Source organism: Cuculus canorus, chromosome 1 (assembly GCF_017976375.1).
Source record: "Cuculus canorus isolate bCucCan1 chromosome 1, bCucCan1.pri, whole genome shotgun sequence".
NCBI classification, from domain to species: Eukaryota; Metazoa; Chordata; class Aves; order Cuculiformes; family Cuculidae; genus Cuculus; species Cuculus canorus.
The window spans coordinates 147,855,326-147,876,710 of NC_071401.1; positions in this window are offsets into that span (position 1 = coordinate 147,855,326).

The following is a 21,385-nucleotide window of genomic DNA, read 5'->3' on the forward strand; positions in this document are numbered from 1 at the left end:
ATTATAGGTACAGTGTCAGACTCTCAGTGCAACTCTTGGAAGTTCCTTACAGGCCTACAGTTTTCAAACCCCACACAAGACAGAGAAGTCAGTGTGATCCAAACGACATAGAATGTGTTACTATTGCTCTCATATCCCTCTATTTCACCTGTTAGAAATATCACACAGAGACTGTTTTATGATAGACTGAATTATATCAGAAACCTTTGAGTGATTCTGATTAATATTTTTTCTCTGCTTGATGCTGATAGAGAGCAGAACTTGTCACATTAGTTGTTGTAGTATTTCAGCCACATAATAGAAATGCTGAAAAAACCCCACCTTATGTGTGTATATATATATGTATCCTGCCAAGCTTGATTTATTCCTGTGAATACAGGCACAGACACTTGTGTCAGTTGCAGCCCAGGCATGGGAGTGAGTATTTAAACTGTTCCTGGGTACCAGAGAAACAAGCCAGCAAAGGGAGCATGGCAAAACTGTTCAGCGAAACTCATCTCACAGCTAGTGAGATGTGGTCCATTGCTTCATTTCTGGGCAGCATTCATGCCTGGATCTATTCAACAGAGATGTGGACTGCTCACTCTGGTTTGTGCTGCTGGTGGCAGCTACCTTCTGATGCCCATGCTCCTTTATAATCAGGTAACCTGTGAAGAATGACTTTTAGCCTAGCAGGTGTTTCACTGACGGCAGAATATGTCTTTCCCCCACTGTAAAAATATAGGTCTTTGGGTCTCAAGTTTCACACCTCCTTGGGTTGTGGAAGTGTTCTTCATGGAGAACTCATCATTCATGGTATTCATATACAACTTGTCCCAAGTAGCAGAGTTACCCAAACACAAGTACAGTTAAGTCACAGTGGAAAAGTGTGTCTCTCCATGTTTTTTGGTGGTGTCTTGTGGGGTTTCAAATCCTTTCCCAATATGTTAGCACAGGGAATGTGGCATAGCCACCAAGGAACTGTTTTGGCCCACAGGATGCCCAGAGCAGCTGCTCCAGCACTAGTCAGATCTGGAGTACCACAGAGGCAGCTGCTGGTAGGCTTTGCACTCCCTGAGGATCTGGGGATGCTGTTTCCATTGCCTCATGCTCTTGATTTGAACCTTTCAGTGTCTGTGTGCTGACCTTTGTGTACTTACCATCCTCTTACTGAGTGAAAGAGATGAGTAGTTCTTACCCCTTTGTTTCAGAGAGCAGTTCATTGTCCTCTCTGTTTTCTAACAAAATAAATAAGGAAATAATTTCATCATTATTTGTTAGTTTGGCTGGGTTTTAATAGGGTTGTAGGGCAGCTGCACAGAGCTCTCAGAGTTTCCTTAGAAAACCTCCGGCCTTCAATACTAAAGTGAAGTCTGAGAGAGGGCAGAGAATGACAATGTACTTTGCTCTCTGTGACTGGCAAGGCTAGAAAGTGGATATATAATGTGTTGCCTAATTACAAGGGAATCTATCATATGATCAATTACCCTTTAATTTCATCACTTTACTAATTTAACATCATTTTGGATTTGTGACACCATCAGACATCACAGACAACCAAGGTTTAGGATATGGCCAGTCTTGGTGAAGAGGATCTGTTCAGCCACACACCTACACCCAGTATCTCAGAGGTGGAGGAGCCTTAGAGGAGGTGGAGGCTTAACTTTGCTCTCTTCCTTAGCAGATTCATGTTGCTAGGCTGAAGATAAGTATAGGATGTAAGGGCAATCATACACAACTGAAAAATCCATTCTGATTTACAATTTAATTCGGAATATATTTTTATAGAAACTGGAGAAAACAAAACAACAAAAAACCACACCCCTTCTAGGACCCCAGAATGCAGGAAAGGTATTAATTTTAGCTACTTATCTGGCCCACTGCCTGGAAGCCTCACACTCTGATATTTCCCTTTCTATCACCTCCAGAATGCAAAAATGGTGATTATCCTTACTGTACAAATGAAATCTGAAATACAAGGAGGCAAATTGTAGGGCCAAATTGTAGACCAAAGCCCCATCTACTTGGTTTTCCAAGCTTGCCTTTCACTGTAACACACATCAGCTCATGCCGGCAAGACTCTCGGCTTCCCCTTTTCTGCCTCCAGATGAAATATTTGTTGAAGGTTAGTAATCGGGATATGAAAGGTAAATAGCACTTCCTACCAAACTATCTCTGTCAAGATAAATACCTCTCTGTGAATCAGATTGACATCAGGAACTTAGCTGAAGACACAGTCTGAAGCCTCAGCCCTGTAGGATTGTTAGGAATATTACTGTCCCGACCTAATGAGCTACCACTGATCCTAAACAATGTCTAGGACAAAAGACTAAGGGGGGATTGGCTGCCCTCACCCTGCTGCCAGCAGACTTCTGACAACCCATTAAGGTTATAGCTATTCAGCCTTGTTCAGACAACCCTTTCTTTCTTCTTTCCCCTGCTCCCCAACAACCTCCAGCTAATGAGCAGACAGTGTTATTTTCATTTTGCACAGGGAATGTATGGCTAAATAAGTGTTTGTTCATGGCTCTGGAAGGAGAGGAAGAGTGACTGGAGGTCTTTCAGAAATGCCTCCTTCATCTTCATTCGTCAGGCAGATGTTTGGCTGAGGAGCCCTCCCCAAAGAGATAGGTGAGGATTTGAGGCTGAGGCTGTGGTGCTTTGGGCTAGCAGACAGTAGCCTGGCCATGCTGCTCCCCCAGTTTTGCAGAAATGAGCAGGGAAGGCGAAGCCAAAACCCAGCTTGGCGTGTGCCTTCGGCTCCAGGCACTCCTCGGACGTAGCCTTCACTGGCTCCATCCACTTTTACTATAAAAATTCCCGAAGGTGCCAGTCCTTTTCTCCCTGTGCCTGCCCACCCCGCTTTCCCTCGCACTTTACTAAGTGATTGGAGTTGCCCTCTTCCTTTTGCCTCTTCCCACCTCCTCCAAGCTCTCTCTTCAGCGACAAGCAGCATCACTAATTGCTTTTTAGGGTCCCTTTTCTGCTCTCTGTTCAAAATTCACGGGGCATTCCCTGGCCCCATTATGCTCCTTTATGAACCTTTTCAGCTTTCTTTTACAAACTTAGCACTTTCTGTGCTCCTTTTAGCCTTTGCAAAACAAAAAAGTTTGGATTTTTTTTTTTTGGGGGGGGGAAGACACACAAGACGAAGCTCCCCTTCCCTCTGCATCCCCCCTCCCTGCCAAAAAAGCACACGCACCGACCCGCCTCCCATTGAATGGGGGGCTTTGTGCGGGGAATTTCCGGAACACAGCCCAGGGCTGGAGGCTCAGTGTGAGTGGAGGGGTTTTGGGCAAGGAGCCTCCCTTAAGCCCACCCCATTACCACGGTCACTGTTTGCCCTGGGCTCTCTAAAAGGACTATTGTTGCCTGTTGCCAGGTATTCCCTAGCAACACTTAAGCCAAGCTGCCTCCTCTATTTATGGCAGAAACTTTTCAATGGTCTCCAAAACACGTGCTTTTCATCTTGGGAGAATACCTTCAAACAGACACAGAGGGGGCAAAAAAAATAATCCCAAGCGTTTGCTTGAGTTGAAATATGTGTGTTGGGGGTGTTTTTCCATTTCTTGTCATCTACCTTGGATCAGCAATCCAAACAATTGCAATTCAAAAAATATAATCCCTCCCCATCATCCTCTCCCAGGCTCAGTCCCCTGCACTATCCAGCCTCTCTACTGGCAGGTGGGTGGGGGGTGTTTATTAGATGGATGAGCCTTTGCTACACTTGGAAACTTTTTGCACAAAAGATAGTTTCATTATCTTAAGACAGATTTTGATTTCTTTATGCACAAGAACCTTTGCAAGAACCACCTTACTTCTCTTGTTGTCTGCCAGCCAATGGCCTATTACCAAGGGGAGTGGTGGGTTTGGGAGGGGGACCATTGTATGCCTGTACAGCATAGACACTGCACCAATAATTCACACCACGAAACTACTGAGGTAAACACTTTCTGGTGGATAATGGTTTTGAATACATATGTGTACATGTGTGTATTGATTCCAGGAAGGACATATTTCCATACTTGCATTTCTGCAGTCATAGACTGCCAGCAGTCCAGACAAGTTTGAAGGTGGAATTAAGCCGCTGCATCTCTAAAAGATGCATAAACATTTTGATGACTGAGTGTAATGATGTCACAGAAAAGATCTTTATGGTAAGTTTCCCAGGATATAGATAGTCTTTGTTCTTTGTATGGCACGTTTTACAAAGGGCTCTAGAGTAAACTGGTATCTTTGCCTACCAACATCATATTACTTTGCAGATTCACAGAGTAGTGAAGTCATTGTCACTGTTCAGAAAATCTTATCAGACAATGGGAAAATGTAAGGTAAGCTCAACGTTTGCAAAGACAGCTGAAACAGTGTGGTACCCAACTCATAGTGAATCTCAGTGGACCATAAACACCTTTGAGCTATGCACCTGTATGTCCATGCTAGCAGTGGGTGCATTTCCACTACTACGGAGGACAACAACCTGAAGCAGCATCTGCACCGTGTCTGGATGATAAACTGAAGTTTTCCCATCTGCAAATTCATGTTGGTTTTCCTGACATGTCCTTTAAAGCTCCAGTACATCAACACGTCATCCTCGCCTGGGAACTTGTTTCTTAGCTGTAACCGCCAAGTTATTGCGGTGGTCACAAGAGCTGACTGCACAGAGCTGTGCAGGAGGCCAGCCTGAGACAGTCACCCACAATGCAAGCACCAGGGAGGCCTTCGGAGCTGAAGCAAAGCAACAGGAATGAAATGGGACTGGTGCTTTCAGAAAGCCTCTGGTCTGACTGAAGGGGAATTATTATGCTGCCTTTTGCTGCTTTCTTTCCAGAGCAGATGACAGAGGTTAGAGTTGCCTTTCTTGTTCTGACTGAGAAACTGTAAATATTGAATACATGCTAGTCCTTCTGCACGTGATCTTGGGTTGTGACCTTCTGTGGTAAGCTGCATCAGGCTTGTAGGAAGGTCAGTGTGTATGACAACGCAGTAGTTCTCTTTTAGGACCTATAACTATGGAAGCTACTCAGTCAATGAGAGTGTGTTCTTACTCCAATATGACATGCACATTTTATGATAATACATCAGTTCCTAGGGATGCATGCTGGGTCTCCACAGAGAAGTAAAATATAGTACACCTATCTGTCTGCCTTGGTGCTTCTCCATTCCCATCTGCCATGGAATAGTCCTTGCTTTCAGCTCAGCCTTCAAAACTCAGCTTTGTTTCTGTTTTATAAATGTACTGTAATTAGAAGATGCTACATTTCCTGTGTTAACATATTCCCCTGCAGAGCTTGACATTAGAGGGAATGTAAATGGTTTCATGAAGTGCAAGATTAGGGCTGTTTAAATAATTGTTGTAATTGAAAATATGTGTATTATTATCTCTCAAGATGTTTTAGATTAAATTAATGAAGTCCACATCTGGAGGAGCAGATCTTAACCCTTTATGTGATTCTGATCCCCTAACTAGGAATCTGAAGCTCATATTTTTTTGGTCCAGCCCTCCTAACACAACTGTTCTTAGCTCTGAAAAATACTTTCTCTTAGCCTTTGCTACTTATTCTATTAATGTCTGGATTACAGTGCTTGGCTTAGAGCACGTACAGCAAAAACTAGCAGTTTGATAAGTTAGACTCACAGTCCCTTCTTTCTTTGCAATTGGCTACCATACTCAAGGTGATTCTATAAGCTGGATAAAAATGATGGTTCCTAAATGAAGAGAAACACCGGGCAAGCTGTTCTTCTGTGGACAGGCTTCCTTAGAAACACCTGTGACCACTCGTGTTTGCCTGTCTCAAACTGTATACTCATGGCTTCCAAAATAATCCATGAAAATGGTATTTGCAACTGTCAGTCATCATTTCTAAACAGCAAACTGCTAAATAGCATAACTGTTGCACACATTTCAAATAAATTTTATACTAGCTCAGATATTCATCGAATGTTAGTTTGGAAAATAGTCGTTAGTACATAAGCCAGTGCTTTAAGCAATTCTGGGGCAGATCTTTCACTTTCTGTTGAAACACACTTTCACTTTGTGTGTTGAAACACACAAGTGTTGCACACTTGTCCACATCCTTGAAGCTACAATACTTTTATCTAAAGTCACTTTCTCTCTCATGAAAGGAGAAGTCTGCCTTAAGTCACAATCACATTCCAAAACACATTAGTATGCCTTGCAGCCACGTGTAGAAATCTCTAACTTCCTTAAAATTCAAATCCCAGCACTTGAGTTCTGACCACCCAGGAGCACTGAGCCATCACTCAAGGGCAGAGTCTTTCCTCCTGGAACACCTGGACTACAGAAAGTTACCAAGAGTGAAGTTGGAGTGATTCTTATTCCTATTATGTTTGTATGAAAGTCATTCTTGGAAAGTAAACTGTGTCTACCAGTTAAATTTAATGCATATGCAAACTCATGGGGACTTCAGTATGACACACCCATATAAACATAGTGTCTGTCTCTCTCATACTACAAAGTAACCCAATTTCAATGAGAATGACTAATTTTCTCTACATTTTCTTTATTGTCCATCCTTAAGGTTGTTGCACACTGAGGAAAACACACAAATATATGTACACAAGCACCACCTAGGAACTTACAGTTTATGAAATGCCTTGGGATGAGAATTCAGAGGAAAGAAATCTTGCCCTCTCTCTGTCCAATAATCAATGGTAATATTTGAGCCTTCAAATACTTCAAAAGACCCGGCTCTAGCAAGCTTCCAGTCTGATTGGATACAAGGTAGTGTGCTAAGAAGCTTGAAGGACAAATAGTTTTCTCATGCATAGTTCATTTTGATTTGAAGATGTCCATGGTCCACATCAAGTGTGAAGCTGACTCAATCCAGTAACTGGCAATACGACCAAATTTGCAAAAGAACTTTTAAAAAACTGAATGGTAGTTCTGAGTGTTTAGGGTGAAATACCTTGAATGAGCTTGGTTTGCAAAAAGCATTGAAAACATCATTCAAGACAAGGAAACTTCTGAAATGCCCCGCCTTGTATATTCAACAACTGGGGTCTTCAGACTCACTCACTACCTCTGAAAATGGTCCAGTTCACCTTTAAGCAACAGTTCAAATTGAGATCAGTAAACATAAGGAACTGAGAGGTGTGAAAACCAGTGTGAAATAAGGTTGACCTCATCGAACTGCCTAGCAGGTGGTTGGCTGGCTCACATGTGCCACACTTGAAACAGCTGGTTCCAGTGGAAAAATCAAGTACACAACTTTTGGGGGGACTTATGTGGCTCTGTCAGTGCTAAGCTTTCTGCAGAGGCTGGTAGAGGTCTGATGCCAGTGGGTATCCTTGTCTTGCTCCCATCTAAGTTACTATTCTTGCGGATGTGGAACTGCAGGACAAGCTCCACTCACAGAGAAAGCAACTAAAGAGGCTTTTAAATTAAAATTCATTGTTTGCTGACTTTCTTATCCTTTTCAGAATCAGCTATGGGCACCCAGACAAAATGTTCCTTCCAAATAGAGCTGCTTTTGTCCTTTTTTTGTTGTGTGGAAATTTCATACTTTTGCAGCTTCCTGACTTTCATGGAGTCAAAGAGGAGGAGTCTTAAGCAGACTTGGAGGCAGCATCCACCTCAGAGGAAGAGTACCGATTTTCAGAGGTACAGGCAAGGTTGAGAGCTAGAGGCCATAGCATCCCCAGAGTGAAATCTGAGAGGTTTGAGGGCTCTCCACCGCTGCTTTTTCTTCAGTCCTTGAATCAGCCAGAGCGGTTTTTTCTCGCAGCCCCATGATCCTGCTGCAACTGTAGGGTTTTGCCTCCTTGAGAGGTGGTATCTTCCAACCACTGATGAGCTCTTGCTGTCCTGCATAACCTCTGCTTCAGGGCTGATAACCACAGGCCAGCAAAGCAGCATTGAAAGGTTGTTGACCCTGATCTAGTCCGTCCCTTTGCCCTGAAGGCAGTGTCAGCTATGCAGCCATTCATAGGTTAATAGACTTAAATGCGCAGCAGCACTATCATGGCTGTACAGCAGTGTGTTCACAGCCGATTTCATTTATTTATGTATGTATTTGAAGCAAAGATTAGTTAAAAACCTAGCAAATAGTAGGACTTTAGTAGCATATCACTGCGGGTTGGCTCTTGGCATAAGGGTGAAAGCCTCTGTACAGAGAGGGGAGAGTAAATGCTGCTTGCTTTGAGTGTATTCATAGCTGGAAGTTCGTTACTTCTTCCTCTCCATCAGCAGGAAACTGATAACTCTGAGCCTTTGAGTTACATATTGTATATTTCCTATTCATATTTAATATTGAAAATTTTTCTTTAAACAGGCGCTTTTTAACATCTTGGGCTCTGAAGCCAAAGCATGGAAGAGCTGCTGTTGCCTATGTTAGGATAAGGGAGAGATCTTCCCAAAAGGATGGGTGGCATCTTAGTCTTCACCCTGGACATAATCCGAAGTGTGATATATTTGCGCAAGTCTGGATGCAGAGGAGTGCTTACATTTGTGCCTAAATTTGGAACCATGATGGTTTTCCAAAATCAGGATCTCGGCACATTATGCATGGAAATAGGAGATACCTTTCATATGAGGGTACAATGTTATTATGAGGATTCAGTGTTAGCACAGTGGAACTCCATTCTAGGCAATTCCATGACAACGATGATGGTAATAACAACAACAACAACAACAACAACAACAATAATAATAATAATAATAATAATAATAATAATAATAATACATTAAGGTTGGATCTTCTATACGCCCTTCTAGTTCCTCTCCCTTCAAGTCAGACAAAAAGGAAAATAAAAATGAATGAATCATTAAGGTGTACGTATGCAACTGCAACAAACTAATATCAGAACCCTTTCACTTATGAGTGAATTGTTGAGGCTGAAACTGACAATTAATAATGGAAACAGGCACATATATAGATTATTCTGTAATTATTTTTCATCCTTGTGGAAGACAGACTCCATCTCCGGTTCTGTCCTTGCTTTTCCTGTTTGAATTTATTTTTATTGAAAACCATTTCACAAACAGGAACTATGAATAAGATAACTATCATCAAGTCTCATACTTTGAACAAAAGAAGTTTATAAAGTGGTTATTTTACAAACAGTTTTTAACTGGATACAGATCCTGCCGAAATCCATGAACAAATCCTCATAACAATTCATATATGGAAACTGAAAGGAAGACAAAGCTTTCACTTCAAAATCTGCTTAGTTTTTCAGATTTCATTTATACGTTGGGTTTCAAAAGATTAACTTTTCTCTTTCAAACCGCATTAATAGCATTAGGCCTCAATTAATCAGATTCAAAATTTGGAAACAAAGAAAGTATTTTGCCTGTGTAATCACTGAGAGGCCATATACCAGGATCTTTTCTTACCAGCCTTTTTAATGATTATTTCAGTCCAGAATTTTTTTTTAAAGGAACCGCTGAAATCTATGCTTTGAATTTTGTAAATGAGCTTGCTGCCCAATGCACTTCTCGGCAAGATAAGGGCAGAATGGCATTTGCAGAAATGCTTAGCTATCTTTCTAACAATCCTGCTTGGTTGTGGGCCCCTTGGTAACAGCTTGGCAAATCTGCAAAAGGAATGCAACTATATAGTTTGTGTGTGGATTGTTGAGTCATTATTGCCTCCAAATTGCACAGCAGATCATTAATCATAGGCCAAGATAGGCAATCACTGCAGAAACCTGATGAAAAGGCTCCAGAATAATGCCTGCTAAATCATGTTTAACATGCAGACCTTGCCTGTGCAGATATGGAAAGGGGGAGGTAAGCAAAAAAATCATTCCCCTTTTAGGAAAGAAAACTTCTACTTATCTTTGATTTGCATTCAGCCCTCCCTCAATAGTCCTTAAGCCTGTTATTTAATTCATTTTGGTGCCAGGTCCCATCACAAAGCGAAAACCCTAACCAGGACCTATGCAGTCTATGACCTCCAAACCCCCTGTCTTTTCTTGTCAGTTCTATGTCATTTGTGCAGTTGAACTCCACCAATTTGAAATGCTGACCTCTTCCATAGACAACCTTATTCTCCTTGAGTGAAAGAAAGGGCCAAGGCCTACAAACCACTCAAGCGAGAGATGGCAAGAAAAGAGAAAAGTGGTTGACTCGTAAATCAATTTCCACAGCCCACCCAAAACCCACACGGACAATAACGATGGTATTTTTTAAAAGTTGTGTTGTTGTGGTTTTCTTAATTGAGCTCATTCTCCTTAGAGAAAGTTTTGCACAAAGTAAAATTGTTTGTTCAGGATGGAAAATTAGACTAGAACCCACTCACAAACCACTTCAAATCAGGGTATATTTATATCAGACCACCATTCCCACCTGTCATCCCTGCAGAAAAGGAGTGCAGCCTCACAAACAGGTCTTTGTCTGTGCTAGAAGAGGTGGCAATATCTAAAGAAAGTGAAACAATTGGGGCACAAACGCATGCTCAGACCATGCAGTACCAGTATGCAGGAAGAGAGATGGTACCTGGCTTTGTGCCGCACAGCCTGTCCATGGGACGTAGTCGTGCAGCTCTGTCTTTGGGCCCCTGCAGCCCCATGTATCCTTGTGCCCTGTACCAACCCCCTGGTGTGTTTAAAGTGGGGAAGGAACATGCGTACGTATGGGCTGCACTGAGCCAAGCACATGCATTGTGTGACATGTGAACAAGCATCCAGGCATGCAAACCAGCCAGAAATCTGCCACCACACAGTCAGGTAAATTTTTAAAGAGCCATATTTCATTCCCTATTAGTCTTATTCTGTCTATCTACTCAGTTGGGAAGGTTTCCTACTCCTCAGGTGGCCTCACTGGATTCAATGATTGTGTCTTTGAAGGGCAGCTGCAGAAACTGTCTGGAACACATCATGCCCCAGGTCCCCATCGCCACTAGCAGCTTTCCATTTTTCAGAGGTCTAGATTTGGCCATGATGTTTCTTACTAGATGGTAACATCTCTGTGTTTAAAGCTGAGACATCCTTAAACAGCATTACCCATCTACACAATGGGAAAGAGCGCTCCTCTCCTGCAAGGCTAGTTTGTCTCAGTCCTCCTCTCCCAAGTTCACAATCCTCTTCAGTATGGAATGGCTAGTTAGTCTCTGTCAGTAGAGGCAGGCCCAACCCTCAAGTTTCACATAACAAATGAATCTTTTAATATTTCTGAATGAACGGGCTCAGATTTACCTGTACCCAAAGTTTAGTGTCACTTACAACATATGTAGACAAGTCCATTGCAGAAAAAAATCTCCAGGGGTAATTAAATGCATTAGACTTGCCTTTGGCTCTGCACATCCTTGAGTTGCATATCATTGAAGCTCATATAACCATATGCTACCCTTTTCTTATTTTTTTCTTTCAGTCTCTGGCATTGACCCTTTCTGGATCATTCAAACCCTTCCTCCATCTTCCCTTTCTTGAAACAGAATAACAGTACTGTGGGATCTAAAAATTCTTGATACCTTATAAGCAAAATACAGTGTGATGTGTTGTTACAGAGGTAGGAAAGTTACTTCAGGAGAGAAGTACTTACAACGGCAGGCTAACTCCTCCAAGGAATATGGCCTATTACATTAGATTTTCTCTAAACAGCTGTGAAAATGCTGGTGGGATACAGTCAATGGGAGGGGCTCCTCATCTGGGTGAGCAACTGCTCCAAAAGAATCTGCCTGTGGAGCCTGCTTAGCCAATGTGCCCCCATTGGGTCTGTGCTTCCTTGCTGTGGGGCTTACTGCCTCTGAGTCCTTGGGCAGAAGGGAGATTTGGAGCTGTTTATACCACTTGACCCTCCGTCCAGATGACCTTCCATCATCTGGGGCCAGCTGATGCTAAGCAGTAAATTAAATTCAGTGGCATGCTGTCTTACTTCTCAATGGCTTTTTAGTGTGAGAGCCGGAGTCCATAGAGCAGGGCTCATTACACGCTGCTACAGCAGCTGGAGCCAAGGGAAGTGTCAAGCTCATTACCTTTTATAATATGCCCACCGATGGAGCTAGGTGTGCTGTAGATGGATTTGTCAGAGGCCAACACTTTTGTTTGGGGGTGAAGCCCTGCATTAATCTGACAGGCAAGACTCCACATTATGCAAAAGGAAGAATTCAACGGGAAACAGATGCATGTGGATAAAAATAATCAATGTTTTCACAACCTGCACCTCTGAGTGCAACAGCACCTCTAGCAGTTTAAAGGACCTATCTTCTCCTTCCTCATCTCTTTTTCTTAGCAAATGAAAGCTCATGGTAAACAGCTTGCAAAGTTTCACTCCAGTTCAGTGAAACCCTAATATGTTACAAAAAGTTTTCAGCAATAATTTCCTTGGCTTTATTAGTCAGCTCTATGTATGTCATTGTGTAGCTCAGGATACCAGAGATAACTTTGCTTGTCAATGTCTGAAGCCATGCATCAAACCCTGTATTAAAATATGCTTGTTAGCATTCTAGCACACACTTCCATGCAAAACTAACCTTACAATGCCTTTTTGTTTGGAGTGCAGTGCAGCATTATTTCAATAATCAATGTGAACTCACCTGAATCTTCATACTCAAGAAAAAAAATGCCGCATGCCTGTAACGGAGAGAAAATGGCAGAACTAAAGAAGGAAATCAGCCATGCCCAGGCTTCGTGGCTAGATAATTAATCTGTTGAATCTGTCCATTAATATGTAGATCTTTTGTGAAAAAGAACCTCAGAAATATAATGATGATGAAGTCAGAAGAATAAGGTCTGTAGCCTTGCTGCCTACAGTCTGTACAGTACAGTGGTGGGCAGATGAACTGGCAAATTTAAGAATAACCCACTTGTCATTGCAGATTGTCTTCATGGAAGCTTTGTTGCTTAAGATCTTGAAGGATAAGGGGCTGTTTCTGAACTTCTGAGCTCATTAGCACTTATTGGTTATAGCCACTGTGTTACTAATGGCGTGCAATGTCTCTGCTAAAGGACAGAGAACAGCTCACAGGTCTGGGAGGAAGTGGACTTAAGGGAATGCACCGACATTGTAAACCTTGTCCTTTCTGTGCCCTTTGATTCACATTTCACACATCCCTGTTAGAAGAAGTAGACTGCTGTACGGTAGGTGGGAATATCACACAGGCCCATCACTGAGGCGGCCAATTATAATTTCCTGTTTACTTAGATAGGGACATGACAAGGATACACATGCGCTGTCTCAATTATAGCAGTAGCAGCTAGCAGGCATGCATTTAACAGTGGAGTTCAATAAAGCACATGCTTCTGGTTGTGTCTCACAGAAGTAGTTGTGCAGCCCTTGCTTCTTTTCATGCTGTGGTGGCATCTGGCACAGCTAGATCCTTGTTTGGGTTATTTAATTGCTTCTTTGCCTGCCTTATGCAAACTGCATTTGTAGCTAGGTCTGACGTGGGCTTTTGGGCACTCGGACCCATGACTGCACTGCATTTAGTAAGCACTCTGCTCTGTCCTGTAGGCAGCATTTCACAAACTCACACAGTGACTTTATTAAGCTCACTGGTCCCTAACATTATTGTCACTCTGCATCATTTACCAATACAATTTTCACAAACAAAATTAGTCATTGCAATGTAGGTGTATGGAAGCTGTCCCGCTCTGGAAGGATTCATTAAAATTCCCATAATAGTCTCCTTGTCAGGACTCTTGCCTGCTGTCTGGGAAGTATTTCAACAAGTCTGTCCTACTGTTGTGTTAATTAAACATTGTTCTATTTATAAATGCTCCATTGGTCAGTAGCAGTTCCCCACACAGGGAGTGTGAAGGAGTAGTGGTAACTAAAAATGATGTGCCAAGAAGACAGGATTTGGCCATGCAGAGAAGTTATGGGACAACCCAGACTGAGCAGAGAGCCCCTTGTGGACCTGTCATTGTTCTCCTCACCTGCTCCTGTAACTGTGGTGTTCTTCTGACAAGAAATTTTGCAGCAGGGGTAGAAGAGAAGAGGTTTACTCACTGTTCTGCTAGTAGCTATTTTATTTCTGTTTGTCAGTACATCATAATCCCTTCATGGTGATTTCCACGGGGTGTTGTGGAAGGTGAAAATAAATCTGAGTTGAGGAAAAGACCAGATAGCTGAATGGAGAATAAAGTCACCATCCTCCTGTGCTCGTCTTGCGATCCCACCAGCCTCCTCTACTAGCCACTCAAACAAATACATCTCTTTTCTGACGTATATGCGGACATGAGGAGAGCAAGCTGCCAGAAACCCAGAATGTTACTTGCTGCTATGAGATCATCTGCTGGAGCTGGCACTGCCTGGTGTTCTGGGAGGTGTCTGGGTCTGCTCAGCATTGCTCTTTCTGTATGCTCCGTTTTGCTCATCAGCAACCCTGCTCTGTGCTGACATTCTGCCCAGCAGTATATGGTACTGCTATTTGGTAGGAAACCTCTCTCCTTTTCACAGTTACAGTGACTTTCTGTTATAGCATCTTGTACTGCATCCTGTGATACTTTAGGTCCATGCTGACCCCATTTCTACACAGGCTGGGGCAACTGCCAGCATTTTTAACCATCTTTACATGCTCATTGGCTTCAGAGACAGGAGAAGTTGGCCACCATCCCCACCAGCAGGTCCCTAAGAAGCAATTCTTCAGTGAAGCCCAGGGGCATTTAGAACTCAGGTGGGTAGTGTTTGGAATGAGATGCATCTGAAAGTCATGTCTGTGCTTTCTTCTTGATTTTCTGATTTCCCTCCACCTCACACTTGTTTTCGATACACTATGCTGGTGAGGGCTGTAAGAGTGCTGGGTGAAGATGTATGCAAATAGGTACTTACCCTGGAAGCTGGTTCTATGTGTAACTCTTGAGTTGTGGCAGCCCCAGGTATAAGAAGTGATGGAGACTAAAGAGGAGGCCAAAGTTGTGGAGAAGGAAGCAAAAATTTGACAGCAGGAAGTGTAAAATGCTGCCAGGCTCATCGATATACGTCCACGTGCCTATAACCTTACCTGGGTGCTCAATTACAACCACAACTCATTGAGCATGCGAAACGTGTGAGGACTACGTGAAACATTGGGGTTCATCTGAGCAGGAACACAGCCAGTGAGAGATGTGAGAGATGAGATGAGATGAGCTGTATTGTTTGTTCATTTTCTCCTGGCAGTACCTCAAGTCTGAAACACTCAAGGTTTCCTTGCAGGCTGAGGACCCATACCTAGGCAGACCAACCTGATGGGCATTATAGTAACCTAAAAACGTGTTCTGCTATGGAAGTTAAAACAGGGTGATGTAAAGTGTGTCCTACTACCTGTTCTTCAGCCTCTTGGGTCAACAGCTCCTAATGCAGTTTGTATGGCATGGAGGAATATGCAGAGACATTAGAAACTTGCAGTAATAGCCTCAGATCCTGGAAGAACACTCTTCATCTGAAAGGCTCAAGGGGTTATAAACAACCCATCACTTGTAGATCAGCATTCTGACATTATCCCATCTGTTGCCTGAAAGCTATTGCTGTCTTGCGGTGACAGATAGCAGTGGATGCAGAAGAGACTGTAGGGTCTGTGTCAACTAGTTATACCAACGTTTGCTGGTATACCCTCAGATGCAACAGTAAAGATGTCCAGTACATTGAGGTATTTAAGCACATGCTTAAATGTAACTGATAGGCCAGCCTCCCTCCTTGCTCATATCTCCATAACCCTCTTGCAAGCCCTTGGCAAATGAGAGCGAGGAATTTCTCCATGTGATTACCCAGGCTGTGTTTGTCCTAGATGAGATATAGGACTTCACTCTCCCGCTCTGTCAGTCAGGTGCTTTTCAGGAGCGCCACATTCACTTTTCTGAGTGCACATGTGATTTATTGTTTGTTCAATAACAAATCAAACAAATTCCCTTTCCTAGTCAAAGTAAACTGCGATGATAAGGGAGGCTTGATTTTCGGTATTATTAGCACTGATTAATGTCTTCCCTTGACTTGACTGTCTTTGACTGTCTATTTCACATAAAGGTGGCTTTTTATCCTGTTCTCTTTTTCTTTTTTTTTTTTCTTATTTAAAAATGTCATCACCACTTAATTAGCAATGCATTGTTACCTGAAAGCAAAAGCAAGCCTATTTTAGGCCATATGGCAGGGTTTTAATCTGCACTGTCATGGTATAATCTTGTCGAAATGGCTTTCCTTTTCAGTCAAAACTTCATTTCGCACTTTACTAATATGGGGCTTTTCCTTTCCTGTTCCAGAGTAATATGGACCTGCCAGTGTAGCAATGGCAAATTAGAATAACTCACAGCTCCAGCCAGCAGCAGAGGTGTGGCTGAGGAGGGAGGGAGCAACGAGGACTCCATCCCAAAAGAGGAACATGGGCTCTTTCTGTGATCTGCCTCTGTGAAACTGGACCGAACGAGTTCGAGCTCCATTTCAGAAGACAATCCCCACTCCATCACAAAGGCCTGAACTACTCCGCTGGGGCTGGTTGTAGGTGTCTTTGTGGTTTTTACCTTTCCTTCCCCAGTGATACCAAGAGTTTATAAAAGCCAAAAGCAAGAAAGCGATATGTTGCTGCAAAGTAGGAGTGACCAGCAGAAAACCCGGGCAACTAGACTGCTGCATTCTTTTATAGGATCGAAGAGAGAGTTGAAACACACGGGCTAGTGGGTAATTCAAAGGAATTTTGCTCCCAAGCAGCTTACAGGTATGATATAGGACAACATACAGATGTTTGCTCTGATGTGCTAGGGGAAGTGAAGCTCTTCTGGGAAAAACACATAACTGTCTCTTTCTTTCTGGGGTGGTAGGTGAAGAGCACAAACAGGACTGAATATTGTTCACAGTGCGGTGAAAGGAAACATGGATTGTCTGTCCCCCAGAAAAATAAGGTGCACTATTAACATGCACTGGCTTTTCCCACAACACTTTGCACAGGAGCAGAGCCTGGAGCAGTGACTGCCGGATCTTGCCAACTTTCTAGCGTTCTCCCAGTGCTGCATATCCCCAGGCATTTTTGAGGGGTCTTTGTTAAGCATTTGTGGATCTCAAGCTAAAATAGACAGGACCAAATCATAGCCAGCAATGATCTAGACAGCTTTCCCTTAGTTGTCTTTCCCTGCATTTTTATCCATCCCCTCACTTTGCAATTAGAATAGCAAGTACCAGGTAGTTGGCTGGAGGGGGGGAAAGGGTTCTCATGAAACTTCTCCCCTTTCCTAATGGTTGCTTGTGTTTGCCCAGGAGAAGTGTTTGAGCCAATGAAAGTACCAGCATTCCATGGGTCTCTCTTTTTGCTCATGACTTTCTGGAGACGTATCTGCCTCCAAAGCTGCAGAAAATGCCTGCCTTCCCTGAAGGGTGACAGAAGCACAACGTTGCCTGGATGCACTGTGCTGCTTCGGAGTGTGCATGGGATGTAGGGCTGGGCCTCTCATCCCCAAGGCCAGAGCCCCTTCCCTGTGGGATATGTAAGAATCACACAGGTCTCTAACCACACGCAAAGTCTGACTTGTTTTTTATGCATGTTGTCTAAGCTATGTTGCTGTGTCCTCTTACTGCTATAACCCACTAGAACAACTCAGACGATGTCTAGAGATACTGTTTTTTCCTTTCACTTCATATTTTGCTGTAATTTTATTTTTTCAACCCACATTTGAATACTACAATACACAGCTATACTCTTCCCCCGTTCATCTCCCTCGTTCTGCCCAGCAAGGGGCTTGTTATAAAACAGCACAGTACTGATTTGGTCATTATCAGATATTAATATATGTACGCATTTGCAGTGGGACAACAAAGGCAAAAAAGGGCAAAAAAATAAGGGATTTAAGTCATGGTCTGAGGTTTTGCTTACAGTAAGAAAAGAAGCAGAGCACTCTTGTAATTGAGATGCTTGGGAAAAATCTGTGCTTTGGCCAGGAAAGTCAAAGTTAACGTGTTCACTTACAGGGAGTGCAAGGGAGACTTAAAATAGTTTGGTGTCCTTATTAGTAGTTAGTTCAATAGGGAAAATGACATGAGCATGTGGGTAGTGGGTTTGGATAGTTGAAGCTGTACATCTGAAATACATTTTCCTAAAAAAGTCTGAAGAGCAAGATAGCTCTGGTGCTATGCAGGAGCACAGCTCCTCTGACATGAGGTGTTTCAGCCCAGCTGTGGATCAGCCACACTGGACATCTACATGTCCACAGACATGGAAACTTAGAAGTAGAACTTTGAAGAGAGCAGAAAGCAAAAGGTGGCAGCAGCTCTGCTGTACTGCTGTTTTTTTCAGGCACTTCACATGTGCTTTGCAGGATATATGCAGGACAGTGCTGAAGATACAGAGAGGCAGTGTGAGAGTATACGACTGTCTTGAGAGAAAATGCAGTTCTGGAGCATGAAGCAGAGGGAGAAATACCAAGAGTAAATAAATACCCCATTGCAGGTCCTTTCCCCTTCTTTTCCCAGCTTTTGGATGGACTGCGAAGAAGAAGAGGGGGGACTGTTGACAGCCTAGGCCTGTCCATTTGTCTCTCTCTCTACTTCTCTGTCCCTAAACCCCCCTCCCTCTCCCCTCACACAGCTCCGGAGGGTGGAGGTGCAATTCGCTATGCCAGTTTTTTATTTCCAGCACGCTTGACAGGCTGGGCGAGGAAGGCGTTAATGTTTTCTGACAGGCCCCCTCTAATTGTTGGAGCTTTTCTTCTCTGCCTTTTCTGTGAAATTCTGACTTAGGCGAGCAGCATAACAAAATGCTCTGGCATTGAAATGTGCACTTGCACTACACTAGGCTCGGGGAAATAGCATTATTCATGAAGATTTTCAGCTGGTTTTGTCTTTTAACTAACCTTTGAGTTTGATCAGAGGCTAGCCGGGCTCCCTTTTTCAAAAGGCGGTCTTGGCAACCCGACAATGGAGCCAAACTGTTTTCCCTGTTAAAGAGATAACTATGCCGTTGAGTTGGTACATGGGGGAAATTAATCTTCAGGCGCATACAAATGATAGCTTTACCTCGGTCTGCAATCGCCTGCATGGGATTATTAATAGGATGGGTAAGGAGCAAGAGAAATTCAGTCTGGGGCAGGGAACTTTAAAAAAAAAAAAAAATCCCAACCCCAAGCCCATCATCCCTTTTGACTGCATAAAGCCTGCGATTGATTCCTCACCACTTGCCTTTTGCAGCAGGAATTAGCCCTGCATTGTGCGGGCTGACACGCTAAAAGCGAGCGAGCTCGGGAGCACGAAGTTGCTGGGACGGAGCGGGCTGAGGGGGGCCAGGAGGGAGGGAGCGCTTCTCCCCGCTCCCCTTTCCAACAGCCGAGGAGGGTGGGGAGTCATAGAATTCCCCCTCCCTACAGTTCAAGGCGAGCTAATCCTTGAATGCACTGAGTAATACTGCATTATGGAGCCGGAGCCGCGCCCGCCTCTCCTTGGGCAGGTGCCCGCTGTCCTCGCGTGCTGCCCGCCCGCCCGGTCCCGGCCAGGGCAGAGCGGAGCCGAGCGGGGCGGCAGCTGCAGCGGGCGCACGCCGAGCCCCGCTGGAGCCCCCGCCGAGACGCCGCCGCTGGAATAAAGGCTGAGGCGTGACACGCGCGGGGGCAGCGCTGGCCGCTGCCTGCCCGGCCCCCGCCACCCCCCTTTTGCCCCTAGGAGCCCGCGCACAAAAGGCAGAGCCTGCATCGAGGAGAAAAATAGGAAGAAGAGAATAGGAAAAGGAGAAGGAACGAGTAAACAAAAGTGCAATTAAAAAAAAAAAAAAAAGAAAGAAAAAAAAAAACACACGGGGGTGGGGGAAGAGTTTTTAAAAGGTCCAACGCGCTCCAGACTTCCAAAAGTCCGGTGCTTGCCGGGGCGCCTCGCTTCAGGCAGGGAGAGGCTCTTGGGGGTGCCCTCCCCCCTTTCCAGGAGCAGGGATGGGGGCGCTTCCCTCTCCGCTCCTACCTGAGCCGGGGGGAAGCGGGGGATGCGCTGCCCACCTGCTCTACCGAGCGCGGCTGCGGAGTGGAATGGAGGGGGGGACGGGGACTGTCTCACAGTGCTTCTCCACCGCGGCCCCAGGGTCTTGTTTTGGGGACGTGGGGCAGGAGAAAAGTACTGGAGAGGTATTTGTTAATGGGACGCTTTTTTCCAGCGCTACTATAAATAAATACATAAATAACTTAATAAATCCGTGGTCCAGAGATTTCCATCTGCACACACACACACACCCGTCCGCTTCTCTGTCCCGTCACCCCCGAGCCCTGAGTAGCTCTAAAACTTCTACTGCGCCCAAAGAAGTCCCTGATTTATGGAGTTTACTAATGCTAAGTGAATACTGTCTGTCAGGCAGCGCTGAAAGGCTCTCCGCGCTAATACAAGAAAAGGCTTTGTGTTGCTAAGCGATTAGAGCAGATGTAATGAGATTTACCCCAATCCTGCTTTGCCCTTTCCCTATCTTCAGTAAAATTGTGTGTGTGTTTTCTTTCTCTCTTTCTCTCTCTTTCTTTCGCTCTTTCTTTCTTTCTTTCTTTCTTGAGGGGGCTGAGGGGAAAAGGGAGGGAGGAGGTGGTGAATTTCTGAGCCTGCCTTATACATTGTAGCGCACAACAGCGTAACTTTGCCTTTAGTTTAATGAGTCTGGATATTTACTATTCAGAAGTGAGCAAAAAAGAACACCTGTCTACACAAGGAAGAGAAATTTCGCCTTTGTAACAGAATGAAACATTATCCTAATGTTATATTCATAGCTATAAATTACTCGCTACACTTTCTTTACATACCTTATCTGTGCACTTGCAAGAGTGGGTAAATAAAAGAGGAGATGCTGTAAAGGGAAAGTGGATGGAGGCATATAACGGTTATTATTTTCATAACTAAACATTAGTTCCACGAGCGGTTAAAACAATGAGTGTTTGTGCTGAAGTAATGACGGATTTCGTGACCCCAGCGTGTCCCGTCCCAGTCCCCTCCCCGATTAAATCACGTATTGATCATTTCAGGGCGAGGGGGGAGGAGGCGAAGGAGCAAATATGTGTACACTTTTAAAGCAATGCAGAAAGGACTACACGTTGATATGCAAGCGTATATACGTCCATGTGTGCATATGCGTGTGCGCATATATATATAGTTCCACATACAGACATACAGAGAAAATTCCGAGGTGCTTCACCGAAGTTTTTCCCTCCACTTTTTTAAAAACAGCGCATCCCTCACAACTCGACAGCACATTTGTAGCAGAGCGGGCTAGGTTTGTTTGGTTGGTGTGTTGTTTTTTTTTTTTTAACTCCGTACTGGCTCTCCCCGGTCTTTGTTGGCTTTGCTTTTTTTTTTTTTTTTTTTTTTTTTTTTTTGTAAGATGCATTTTGCGCTTTTCTTTCCGCTTGGCTTGGTGCACGCAAACTGAATTTGCAAGTGATGCAGGAGCCAGGCGAAAAGGAGAAGGCGAATTCTGGTCACGTCCTTGCTAACTGACAACAAGCAGGCTAGCCAAAAAAAAAAAAAAAAAAAAAAAAAAGGGGAGGGGGGAAGAGTCCAATTTCTTTTTGAGTCTTGGTAATTGGG